Consider the following 11,863-nt stretch of genomic DNA (forward strand, 5'->3'; position numbering starts at 1 on the left):
TTCTCCCACAATCGACAGGCTGCCATCGCCATGTATTGCTGCAGCCTCTCTGGCCATCAGACAACGCCCCTCAGCTCCTCCACAATAAACACAGCCAGTGCTGCTTTGTGCAGGTGGTGATCTGAGACCAGGTTTCCTGTACCTTCCCAGGCGCTCTGCAAAGCCGCTTTGTTCCTTCAATAAGGACATGTTTGTTTCAGCAATTTAAATATCCAAGTAAAATAAGACTAGTAAAATATTCCAAGATATTACTGCTAGTTAGGGAGAGACTGTTGCCTTCTGTTAAAATCTACTCTTGGCTCCAAGCTTTCTGTGCAGTGTTTTGAGTTGGTCTGTGGCCCTCCCTCCGGGCTGTGTGAGTTGATTCAGTGTACGCCCCGGGAACCAGCTCCCAGACGCTCGGTCTGCCAGTATCGCCATCATAAACCCAGCCTTTAATGGACAGCCTGATGTTCAGGGCGATGTCAGGAAGCTTCTTCACACACACAGGTGGGAATCTGGATCTCTCCCTCCCACCCCCCCAAAACTTGCTGAGGCTGGGGGTCAATTGTAAATTTCCACACTGAGATTGCTAGAGTTTTGTGGGGTAAGGGTATTTCGGAAGCAAGGCGGATAGATGGAGTTAAGATACGGATCAGCCCTGATCTCAATGAATGGCAGAACAAGCTGGAGGGGCTGAATGGCCTCTTCCTGGAACTGATCCACCAGGGAAAGCAGATGGGATCTGAATGTAATGCCCTATATGAAGAAAGACACTTTAACAATGCTTTTATTGGGTTTTGCTAATTATTCTCCTTGGGTTTAGTGTCAGTGCTCAGACCTTTAAGTGGACCGTAGATTCTCTGTGACCGAGAGTATGCTCTATACCTAGATAAAGGTAGCAAGACCCAGGTATTGAACAGAGGGGGTATTGAACAGAGGGGTTATTGGAGTGTTGGCTGAGGTTCAGGAGATGAATGGTAACTCTGTCAGACCAAGCCTCAGGGTATAAACCACCCAATTTATTGAATATTGAACAGGGACCTGAACCATAATCAGCACAAACGGCATGTTTACAGTAACTACAGTCCTTACACTCAGTCACAAACTTCTCCTGTCCTTCCCTCCGACAAACATGGCCCTTTACCCATGGTCCTTGGGTGACGGCAAACCCTGATACCTGCCGACTGCCCGTGACCTCCTCGGAGAAACAGATGCTAATGGTGAGAGAGAATCAAGGCCCTCACCTCTCTCAAACCCAGCTCACCTCTTCCAACCAAATATAGCTGTCAATCAAACCTATGTTACTTCAAAATAAAGATCAGACTGTCAATCACATGGGGATATTCGAGTTGAATCTCTTCCTGGGAATCTGCTCCCAATGTGAGGCCAGTGGTCATCCCTCGGTGCCCAGCGCAGGGCAATGGTCATCTCATGGTGCCTGGCCCAGGGCAGTGGTCATCTCACGGTGCCCAGATTGGTGGTCATCTCATGGTGCCTGGTGCAGGGCAGTGACCACCTGTTGATTCACCATCGAGATCAGACCGTCGCGTGTGTTCTCGGCTGCTTGCTGAATCGGCTCCCGTTACTCTTAACCCTGTGTGTACTGTGAATGATTGAAGATGGACAAAGATGTTTGAAAGAGGAGGTGATGGTGTTGGTTGAGGAGGGATGGGCCCAGCTCTGCGGATCATGCTGAGTGATGTTCAGGACCCCGCTCCATGTGGCCCTGCTGTGGCGGGGTCAGGAGGACGTAGGTTCAAACTCCTCCCCTTTGCTCTTCGATTGGTTTCCATCACCTGAGGGTGTCACAGAGGAATTTTCCCAGTATTTTTTCCCTCATTGGCCTTGCGGGTTTTTTGCGGGAGTGTTTAGTCAATGAAGGTCCGGCCATTGTGGTGTGGGGCAAGCGAGATGGACCACATGTTCGTGTGTCTGTATACATGCGCATGTTCTCGGCTGATGGACTGTTGAAGGTGGCATCTTTTGGATGGACTCTGGGCGGATGATACACATCTGCTCGAGGACAGGCCGCCAATTGTCCTTACTCAACCAACAGCCCCAAAAACTGCACATTTATCTCGTTTGCTGTTGTAGGATCTGTGCACATTGGCCACCTCCAGAACAGCGGTGTCTGCATATTGAGACATCGCAACAATGTGCTGGCTACACTACGTAAATGCAAATTCTTATACATCCGTCTGAAGGGGCAGGTGGGGCCATGGTTTAACAGATAAAGTTAACACAGCCATGCATTCAAACGTCAGCTTAGATAACGTTCTCTAATCCTTGTCCGGGTTCAACCCACAGCTTTCTGCCTCAAGTGCGAGTGTGACTTACTGAGCCAAGCTGCTGCTTTTTGGGTATTGGAATCTCCCCTGACTTCCTGCACACACACACCCCCCCCGCGAGCAGAACCTGGGTACAACACTCGAGTGGATCCCTCACACTCTGGTGTTTAACAGTGGATCTTGGCTCTGCTGTAATAGCTTTGGCCCACCGCAGCTAATGAAATCACCAATCTCTTTAGAATGATGAACATTCTGTGCTGAGTGAGCGGGCTCGGTTATACTGCATTCTTGCAGTGTTCCCATCGCTGGGTAAGATGTGATGGTGGAGCTGTGTGTTTCCCACACTGCCATGTTGGGAATGTTAGTTATAATACGCTCCCTCTGTGCACTTGTTCCCTGATGATGCAGGATTTCAGTAACACTGCACCAGTTCCTTTCATCTGGTCTCTCTCTTCGTAACCAATAGCAAAGAATCCCTCTGTTTTGTTATAATCAATTTGTTCATGAATGGTGTTGGTGCAAGCGTTTAATAAAACAATATTTCCTTTGAAGTTTCTTGTTTATCAGTTGGGTTCCTCTGATCCACCAGAAGATGAAAAGTCAGAGCCAGGACTGGGGCCGAGAGTGAACCAGTTTCACATTCTCAGCTCCTCCAACTCCGGGAGTCTGGGAAAAGGTATCCCAGCCCACCAGCCTCATCGCAAACAAACAAAATACCACGGAGGCTGGAAATCTGAAATAGGAACCGAAAATGCTGCAAATACTCAGCAGGTCAGGCAGCATCTGTGCAGAGAGAAACTGAGTTAATGTTCTGGGTGCAGGGAGGGGCGGGGGGGAGAGGGAAGTACAAAAGGGGAGGTCTGTCCATGAACAGAATCCGTCCCTGGGTTTATGGTCTGTTTACCGTTGAGCTGAGCAGCTGATCATTCACCAGTTCTTGTTTTCACTGAGGACCTTGCAGCATCCTGTGCTTTATAAACTGAGGTGTAGAGCCAGGAGGTTACACTAAACCTTTATACATCACGGGTTAGGCCCCAGCTGGAGGATTGTGGCCAATTCTGGGCCCCACATTTTAGGTGGGATGTCGGGGCCTGGGAGAGGGTGCAGGGGAGATTGACCAGAATGGTCCCAGGGATGAGGGACTTCAGTTACGGGGAGAGACTGGAGAAGCTGGGGCTGTTCTCCTTAGAGCAGAGAAGGTTGTGGAGAGATTTAATAGTGAGGTTCAAAATCATGAATGGTTTTGATAGAGTAAATAAGGAGAGATTGTTTCCAGGGTCAGGAGGGTCAATAACCAGAGGGCACAGGTTTAAGATAATCGGCAAAAGAACCTGAGGGGGAGATTAGGGAAAAAAATACACAGTGAGTTGTGATCGGGAACGCGCTGTCTGAAAGGGCGGTGCGAGCGGATTCAACAGTAACTTTCAAACTGGGATTGGATAAATAGTTGGTGGAAAATTTTCGGGGGAGTGGGGAAAGAGCGGGGGGGAATGGGATGTCACTGAGCAGTCTGACACCACCTTCCTCAGCGCCCACCCATGTCGGGGGTCATTGGGCAGCAGCCGGGGCACTAACAATCGCTGACAGCGAGGAGCCCTGGGCAATTGTGGATCAGCGGGCCAGGATCCAGCACGGAACCCCCGTTACCACTCTGGGAATCGCAGCAATTGTCTTCCCAACCTTCCATCCTGTTCCTGGCCTGTCAGCTGAGGGACATTGTTGGGTTCAGTCCTCAGTGAAGGGTTGGTCTTTCCCCAACCATTCTCACATCGCAAGCTGGGCCACAGCCCCACTGCACTGCCCCATGGTGTCGCTCAATGTGTTTGGCCCAGGAACCCAGTCTCCTTTTTATCTCCTTACCTCACCCTATCTCGCTCTCTCCCTCTGTCTGCCTTTCTCTCTGGTTTGTGAGTCTTTGATCTCCCTTTCCCCCCGGCATCTCCCCAACCATTCCCCTCTTCATCTCCACTCCTTCATCCTCTTGCTCTCTCTCTCTGTCTCACTCCCTCTCTCTCCTCACTCCCTCTCTCTCCTCACACTCACTCACTCACTCACTCACTCACTCACTCACTCACTCACTCACTCACTCACTCACTCACTCACTCTCTCTCTCTCTCTCTCTCTCTCTCTCTCTCTCTCTCTCTCTCTCTCTCTCTCTCTCCTCACTCACTCACTCACTCCCTCTCTCTCCTCACTCACTCACTCCCTCTCTCTCCTCACTCACTCACTCCCTCTCTCTCCTCACTCACTCACTCCCTCTCTTCACTCACTCACTCACTCACTCACTCACTCACTCACTCACTCACTCACTCACTCACTCCACTCACTCCACTCACTCACTCACTCACTCACTCACTCTCTCCTCACTCACTCACTCACTCCCTCTCCTCACTCACTCACTCCCTCTCTCTCTCTCTCCTCACTCACTCCCCCTCTCTCCTCACTCACTCCCCCTCTCTCCTCACTCACTCCCCCTCTCTCCTCACTCACTCCCCCTCTCTCCTCACTCACTCCCCTCTCTCCTCACTCACTCCCCCTCTCTCCTCACTCACTCCCCCTCTCTCCTCACTCACTCCCCCTCTCTCCTCCCTCACTCCCCTCTCTCCTCCCTCACTCCCCCTCTCTCCTCCCTCACTCCCCCTCTCTCCTCCCTCACTCCCCCTCTCTCCCTTCCCCCCTCTCTCCTCCCTCACTCCCCCTCTCTCCTCCCTCACTCCCCCTCTCCTCCCCTCACTCCCCCTCTCTCCTCCCTCACTCCCCTCTCTCCTCCCTCACTCCCCTCTCTCCTCCCTCACTCCCCCTCTCTCTCCCTCACTCCCCCTCTCTCCTCACTCACTCCCCCTCTCTCCTCACTCACTCCCCCTCTCTCCTCACTCACTCCCCCTCTCTCACTCACTCACCCCCTCTCTCCTCACTCACTCCCCCTCTCTCCTCACTCACTCCCCCTCTCTCCTCACTCACTCCCCCTCTCTCCTCACTCACTCCCCCTCTCTCCTCACTCACTCCCCCTCTCTCCTCACTCACTCCCCTCTCTCCTCACTCACTCCCCCTCTTCCTCACTCACTCCTCCCCTCTCTCCTCACTCACTCCCCTCTCTCCTCACTCACTCCCCCTCTCTCCTCACTCACTCCCCCTCTCTCCTCACTCACTCCCCCTCTCTCCTCACTCACTCCCCCTCTCTCCTCACTCACTCCCCCTCTCTCCTCACTCACTCCCCCTCTCTCCTCACTCACTCCCCCTCTCTCCTCACTCACTCCCCCTCTCTCCTCACTCACTCCCCCTCTCTCCTCACTCACTCCCCCTCTCTCCTCACTCACTCCCCCTCTCTCCTCACTCACTCCCCCTCTCTCCTCACTCACTCCCCCTCTCTCCTCACTCACTCCCCCTCTCTCCTCACTCACTCCCCCTCTCTCCTCACTCACTCCCCCTCTCTCCTCACTCACTCCCCCTCTCTCCTCACTCACTCCCCCTCTCTCCTCACTCACTCCCCCTCTCTCCTCACTCACTCCCCCTCTCTCCTCACTCACTCCCCCTCTCTCCTCACTCACTCCCCCTCTCTCCTCACTCACTCCCCCTCTCTCCTCACTCACTCCCCCTCTCTCCTCACTCACTCCCCCTCTCTCCTCACTCACTCCCCCTCTCTCCTCACTCACTCCCCCTCTCTCCTCACTCACTCCCCCTCTCTCCTCACTCACTCCCCCTCTCTCCTCACTCACTCCCCCTCTCTCCTGAGTATCTCTTTCTCTGTCTCTCCTTACTTTGTCTTGCACCCTCCCTGTCGCGTGCTCTACACTTTATTCAGCCAGTGCTGCAGTTCATTCTCCCACGCCGTATCGGGGAGTTACGATCGTGAGTTCGATGCCCTTGCCCCGATTCACAGTCCGTTTCCCTCGTTGCCACGGGCAGCTCGCCGTGAGTCATGCCCAGTGATCGTGTGTTGGAGCGGGTGGAGTTGGGCAGATGGGTAAAGGAGCTGTGGGCTGGGGCTAGTGCTGCCCTTGGGCACTGCGTCTCCCGTTAACCACATGCACCTTCTCCCTCCAGCATCTCCACCGTGTTTATTCAGAGACTGACATTGAGTGTAGACACAGAAACAGGCCATTCGGCCCAACGGGTCTGTGCTCCACACCAGCCCCCTCCCACCCCTCTCCATCTCACCCTCTCAACATCAATCCTTCACGTGTGACCCTAGAGGTCAAGTGTCGGCAGCTATTCAGCTGTGAAGGGCATGTCAGAGACCAGCCCGATCCTGTGCTCCTTAAATACTCTGGAGTGTACAGCCGATCCCGGCACTGCCGGATTGACCCCTCACCCCTTCCCCACTTCCCCCTTCAACGGTCTCTGTTCAATATTTGCTGCTGCCAGTGAACCTTGCCCAATTCCCCCCCCCCCCCCCCCCCAACCTTGGGGCTCAATCCCAGTGGCCCATATCTTGCCCCGGCTGATCATACAATGACACAGCGCTGAAGGCCATTCGGCCCATCGTGTCTGTGCCGGCTCTTTGAAGGGGCTGTCCTTGCACAATCTGGGGGTTGTGCCTCGGGACCACCGTGTACAGTGTGCCTCAGGACCACCGTGTACAGTGTGCCTCAGGACCACCGGCACCCATTGAGGTCCCGAGATGCGCACACTGTGATGCGAGCCGAGTGTCCGTGACCACGCTCGGTATTGTGTGACTGAGGCCTGCTGACTGAGGGCCATATCTGTGTAACCCGAGAGCCATGGCCATGTACAACTGAGTATATTTTGGATATTGGTTCTGACGGTGTTTTTCCTGGTGCTGCAGTGATGTGTGAGTCACCCAGCGACAGGGAGGGGCAGCCTTACACTGAGAGCTCTGTGTGACCAACAAGGGAGCTCTGTGGGGAGAGTGTGTGTTTAAATCCGGGCCGCACAATGTATTACAGGGAATACCTCTGTGGGCTGTGTGGTGCATGTCTCACTCACAGACCTTTGGGGGAGATGTGTCGGTGCTCATAGTATGACCGTCTTATATTTCTGGCCCCTAGTTCTGGTCTCCACCACAACTGGAAACACCGGCTCTACATCTACCCTATCGAACCCCTCCATAATTGTAAAGACCTCTTTCCGATCACCCCTCAGCCTTCTCTTTCGAGTGAAAAGAACCTCGGCCTGTTCAGTATTTCCCGCAGTATACCCTCTCAGTTTGATATTCTAATAAATGTTTTTTGCACTGTAGCCTGTGCCTCTATATCCGTTGTACAATATGTGATGGAGCCCAGGTTCTGTACCAGTATAACATCCTGTCTGACACAGTCAGTCTCGCTGCCCTGTGGGCCATGCCGGCGTATCGGGGCCGGCGTATCGGGGTCGTGTCGGCGTATCGGGGTCGTGTCGGTGTATCGGGGCCGGCGTATCGGGGTCGTGTCGGCGTATCGGGGCCGGCGTATCGGGGTCGTGTCGGCGTATCGGGGCCGGCGTATCGGGGTCGTGTCGGCGTATCGGGGCCGGCGTATCGGGGTCGTGTCGGCGTATCGGGGCCGGCGTATCGGGGTCGTGTCGGCGTATCGGGGCCGGTGTATCGGGGCCGTGTCGGCGTATCGGGGTCGTGTCGGCGTATCGGGGCCGGCGTATCAGGGTCGTGTCGGCGTATCGGGGCCGTGCCGGCGTATCGGGGCCGGCGTATCAGGGTCGTGTCGGCGTATCGGGGTCGTGTCGGCGTATCGGGGCCGGCGTATCGGGGCCGGGCGTATCGGGGTCGTGTCGGCGTATCGGGGCCGTGCCGGCGTATCGGGGTCGTGTCGGCGTATCGGGGTCGTGTCGGCGTATCGGGGCCGGCGTATCGGGGCCGGCGTATCGGGGTCGTGTCGGCGTATCGGGGCCGTGTCGGCGTATCGGGGCCGTGCCGGCGTATCGGGGCCGTGCCGGCGTATTGGGGCCGGCGTATCGGGGCCGTGCCGGCGTATCGGGGCCGTGCCGGCGTATCGGGGCCGTGCCGGCGTATCGGGGCCGTGCCTGCGTATCGGGGCCGTGCCGGTGTATCGGGGCCGTGCCGGCGTATCGGGGCCGGTGTATCGGGGCCGTGCCGGCGTATTGGGGCCGGTGTATCGGGGCCGTGCCGGCGTATCGGGGCCGGTGTATCGGGGCCGTGCCGGCGTATCGGGGCCGGTGTATCGGGGCCGTGCCGGTGTATCGGGGCCGGCGTATCGGGGCCGTGCCGGCGTATCGGGGCCGTGCCGGCGTATCGGGGCCGGCGTATCGGGGCCGGGCCGGCGTATCGGGGCCGGTGTATCGGGGCCGGTGTATCGGGGCCGTGCCGGTGTATCGGGGCCGGTGTATCGGGGCTGTGCCGGCTGGCACTTCATGCGTCGATCCCTGGGTCTGCTGGGTTTCGGCTGCAGTCGGTGTGATGTTGGTGTGAGCTGAGTAATGCCGGGGGGTGGGGGAGATGTGTCGGTGCTCATTCCTTGCAGCAAATGAAACACCGGCCGCCTCGAGCTGACTCCTGTCCCCAGTCCTGTCCTGGCGACCCCTCGGTGGTTGTCGGCCCCGGGGCCTCGTCACCGAGCATTGGGGGCATCACAATCCCTGCACCGGCCGTGTGACGGAGCGCCGGGGGTAGTGAGGGAGCGGCAGCGACCCGGACTGCCCCCTCTCCCCCCACCTCGGGCTTTGCTACTCGGGAGCCATTTATAGTTTCACTCGGAACGAACAACGCAATTCTTCTGCCGTCTTTTTGATGTTAAATGTGACGACCTGAAGGAATGAGCCCCTCCCCCCACTGGCATTCTCTCCCCTCCCCCCCCCAGCTCCCCTCCCTCCCCCGCTCCCCTCTTTCCCCCCCCCCCCCCCATTCACCCTCCAGGGATGAGGCTGTCGATCCGGCCTCCTGTACTTTGTGCCCCGTTCAGTGAGTGACGGCTCGCTGCTTGAACTGTGACCTGAGCTCAGGAAACTCTCAAACAAAGCTCGTTTCCCGGATATGTGAGCCCTAAACAGTTTGGTTATTTACAGCAATGTTTCCATCACTGCTCTGGTGTTGCTGAATAAAGGGGAGTCAGTGGGGCCGCTGCTCGGGGCTACTCACCGCACAAACTGAAGCACGGTGTGTGGGGGGGGGTGTACGGGGGCCCGGTGGGAACCGATTCCACAGCAATCTGTGGTGGGGAAAGGGCAATTAAACATGAGGGACCCATCCCCCCCCTGCCCTGGACCCCCGCCCAGCCCGTGGCTCCCTCCCCCACCCCCCCTTCACTCCCAGGTCAGTGACCATGGCTGATCCCAGCAGAGAACTGCAGATATATAATATATCGTTATCTTTACCTACTGCAGATGCTGTAAATCTAAAATAAAAACAGAGAATGCTGGAAATACTCAGCGGCTCGGGTCGGGCAGGTCAGGTCAGGGCCGGGTCGGGCAGGTCAGGTCAGGGTCGGGCAGGTCAGGGCCGGATCGGGCAGGTCAGGGCCGGGTCGGGCAGGTCAGGGCCGGGCAGGGCCGGGTCGGGCAGGGCAGGTCAGGGCCGGGTCGGGCAGGTCAGGGCCGGGCCGGGCAGGTCAGGTCAGGGCCGGGTCGGGCAGGTCAGGGCCGGGCCGGGCAGGTCAGGGCCGGGCAGGTCAGGGTCGGGCAGGTCAGGGCAGGTCAGGGCCGGGTCAGGGCAGGGTCGGGCAGGGCAGGGTCTGTGGGGAGAGAAACCAAGTTAACGTTTCAGGTCCATGACCCTTTGTCAAAACTGGCAAAAGTTCGAGATGCGACCGGTTTTAAACAAGTGCAGGGGCAGGGAAAGTGGGAGGGGAGGAAAGAGCAAAAGGGGAGGTCTGTGAGAGGGTGGAGGGGAGATTCAGTGACAGGCGGGACGGTGCGAGACAGAAGGAGATGATAATGGGGTACGTTAAGATACAACAGGTGGGTGTAGAGGGGGTGTCAATGGGGAGAATCACCTTCAGCTGCTGTTGGAGCGGTTCTGCTCTGAAATTGTTGAACTGGATGAGTGCGGAAGGTGAGGTTGTGTTCCTCGAGCCAACATTGGAGCAGTGTAGGAGGCCGAGGAAGGAGAGGTCAGACTGGGAATGGAGTGGGGATTAAAGTGACAGGTGACCAGAGGCTCACGGACTGAACGGAGGTGTTCTGCAAAGTGGTCACCCAATCATCGCTTGGTCTCCCCAATGTAGGATCTTTGTCAGCCTGTTTCTATCTCTCCACCTGTCTGGCACCTGTCTATCCGTCTGACTCTGCACCTGTCTAGTTCTCTCTCTCTCTCTTGTGGATGCAACACTAGACAGACTAGGTGGATGTTAAAGATGGCATGGCACTATTAGGCGAAGAGCGGGTGAGTTCTCCCAGTGTCCCGGTCAGTGTTTATCCCTCCCTGACCCCACGAGGCTCCGATCCATCCGGGAGCAAAGGCCAGAGGTCACCACTGCGCGTTCTCTGACCCCCCCCAGCTCCTGACCTCAGCCTCCCGAGTGCAACAACAACCTGCGGTCCCATCCGGTACATGTGGTCTCGGCAAGATTCGAGGGGTCTTCAGCCGGTGGGAGAGCGAAGGGACCGAGATCGAAGGGGGAGGGGGTGGAGGGGGAGTAGGGGCGGATGGACGATCCAACAGAGCCGACAGCAAAATGGACGCCAATGTCCAGACTCCTGATGGACACGGTTAAAGACGCCAAGCTGTGTGACGTCTTCAGCAACCCTGCAGACGGAGCACCGCTCAGATACACCTGGTCGAGACCAGACGGGTCCGTCTGTTCCAGAATAGACTTCCTGTTTGTGTCCCACACGCTCACGGTCAAATCCACCGACGTCTCTGACCACTGCCTCCTACTGGCCGCGACTGCCTCCCACAGGAAGACCAGAAAGTTGGCAGGGGGATATGGAAGCTCTACGTGCAACTGTTGACCACGGAAAACGTTGAGGAACTCGAGCAATTACAAAAGTTGGAGAACCGTAAAACCCCTCTGTGATTCCCCGATGCACTGGTGGGAAACATCAAGATGGCCCCTCCGACAGTGCAGCGCTTCCTCAGTGCACTGGGAGTGTCGGCCTAGATTTATGTGCTTACCCCTCTGCAGTGGGGCTTAAACCCACAGCCTTCTGACTGCGCATTGAGCCACGCTGACACAGTGGGTGAGAAGTGACGAGACTCTGGGCCCAGAGATGAGTGTGGTTTGACAGGTTGAACAGTTGGAGGTTCGAGCCAAGAGTAGGCCGACTTACTCCGATTTATGGGGCTCCCTGGTTTTATTTTTGGAGCCGAGGGATTAAGTTAATTGGAGGTAGTTAAGCTGCAATGTCCCCGGGGCAGGGTGGTTTCATTGTTCTGATCCACACCCCGGAGTAATGAGCATCGTTCACATCAGTGCATGGAATGTCCTCTCTCTCCCCCCTCCTCCCCCCCCCCGTGCTCTCTCTCTCTCTCTCTCTCTCTCCCCCCCCCCCCCCCCCCCACCTCTCTCCCGCCTCCTCTCTCTCTCTCTCTCTCTCTCTCTCCCCCCCTGCGCTCTCTCACCCCCCCACCACCCCCCCCCCCCCCGCGCACACTCTCCCCCCCCCCCCCCCCGCTCTCTCTCCTCTCTCTCCCCCCCCCCCTCTCTCTCTCTCTCTCTCTCTCTCTCTCTCCCTCCCCCCCCCAC

The sequence above is a fragment of the Pristiophorus japonicus genome, chromosome 12 (genome assembly GCF_044704955.1).
Source record: "Pristiophorus japonicus isolate sPriJap1 chromosome 12, sPriJap1.hap1, whole genome shotgun sequence".
Classification (NCBI taxonomy): domain Eukaryota; kingdom Metazoa; phylum Chordata; class Chondrichthyes; family Pristiophoridae; genus Pristiophorus; species Pristiophorus japonicus.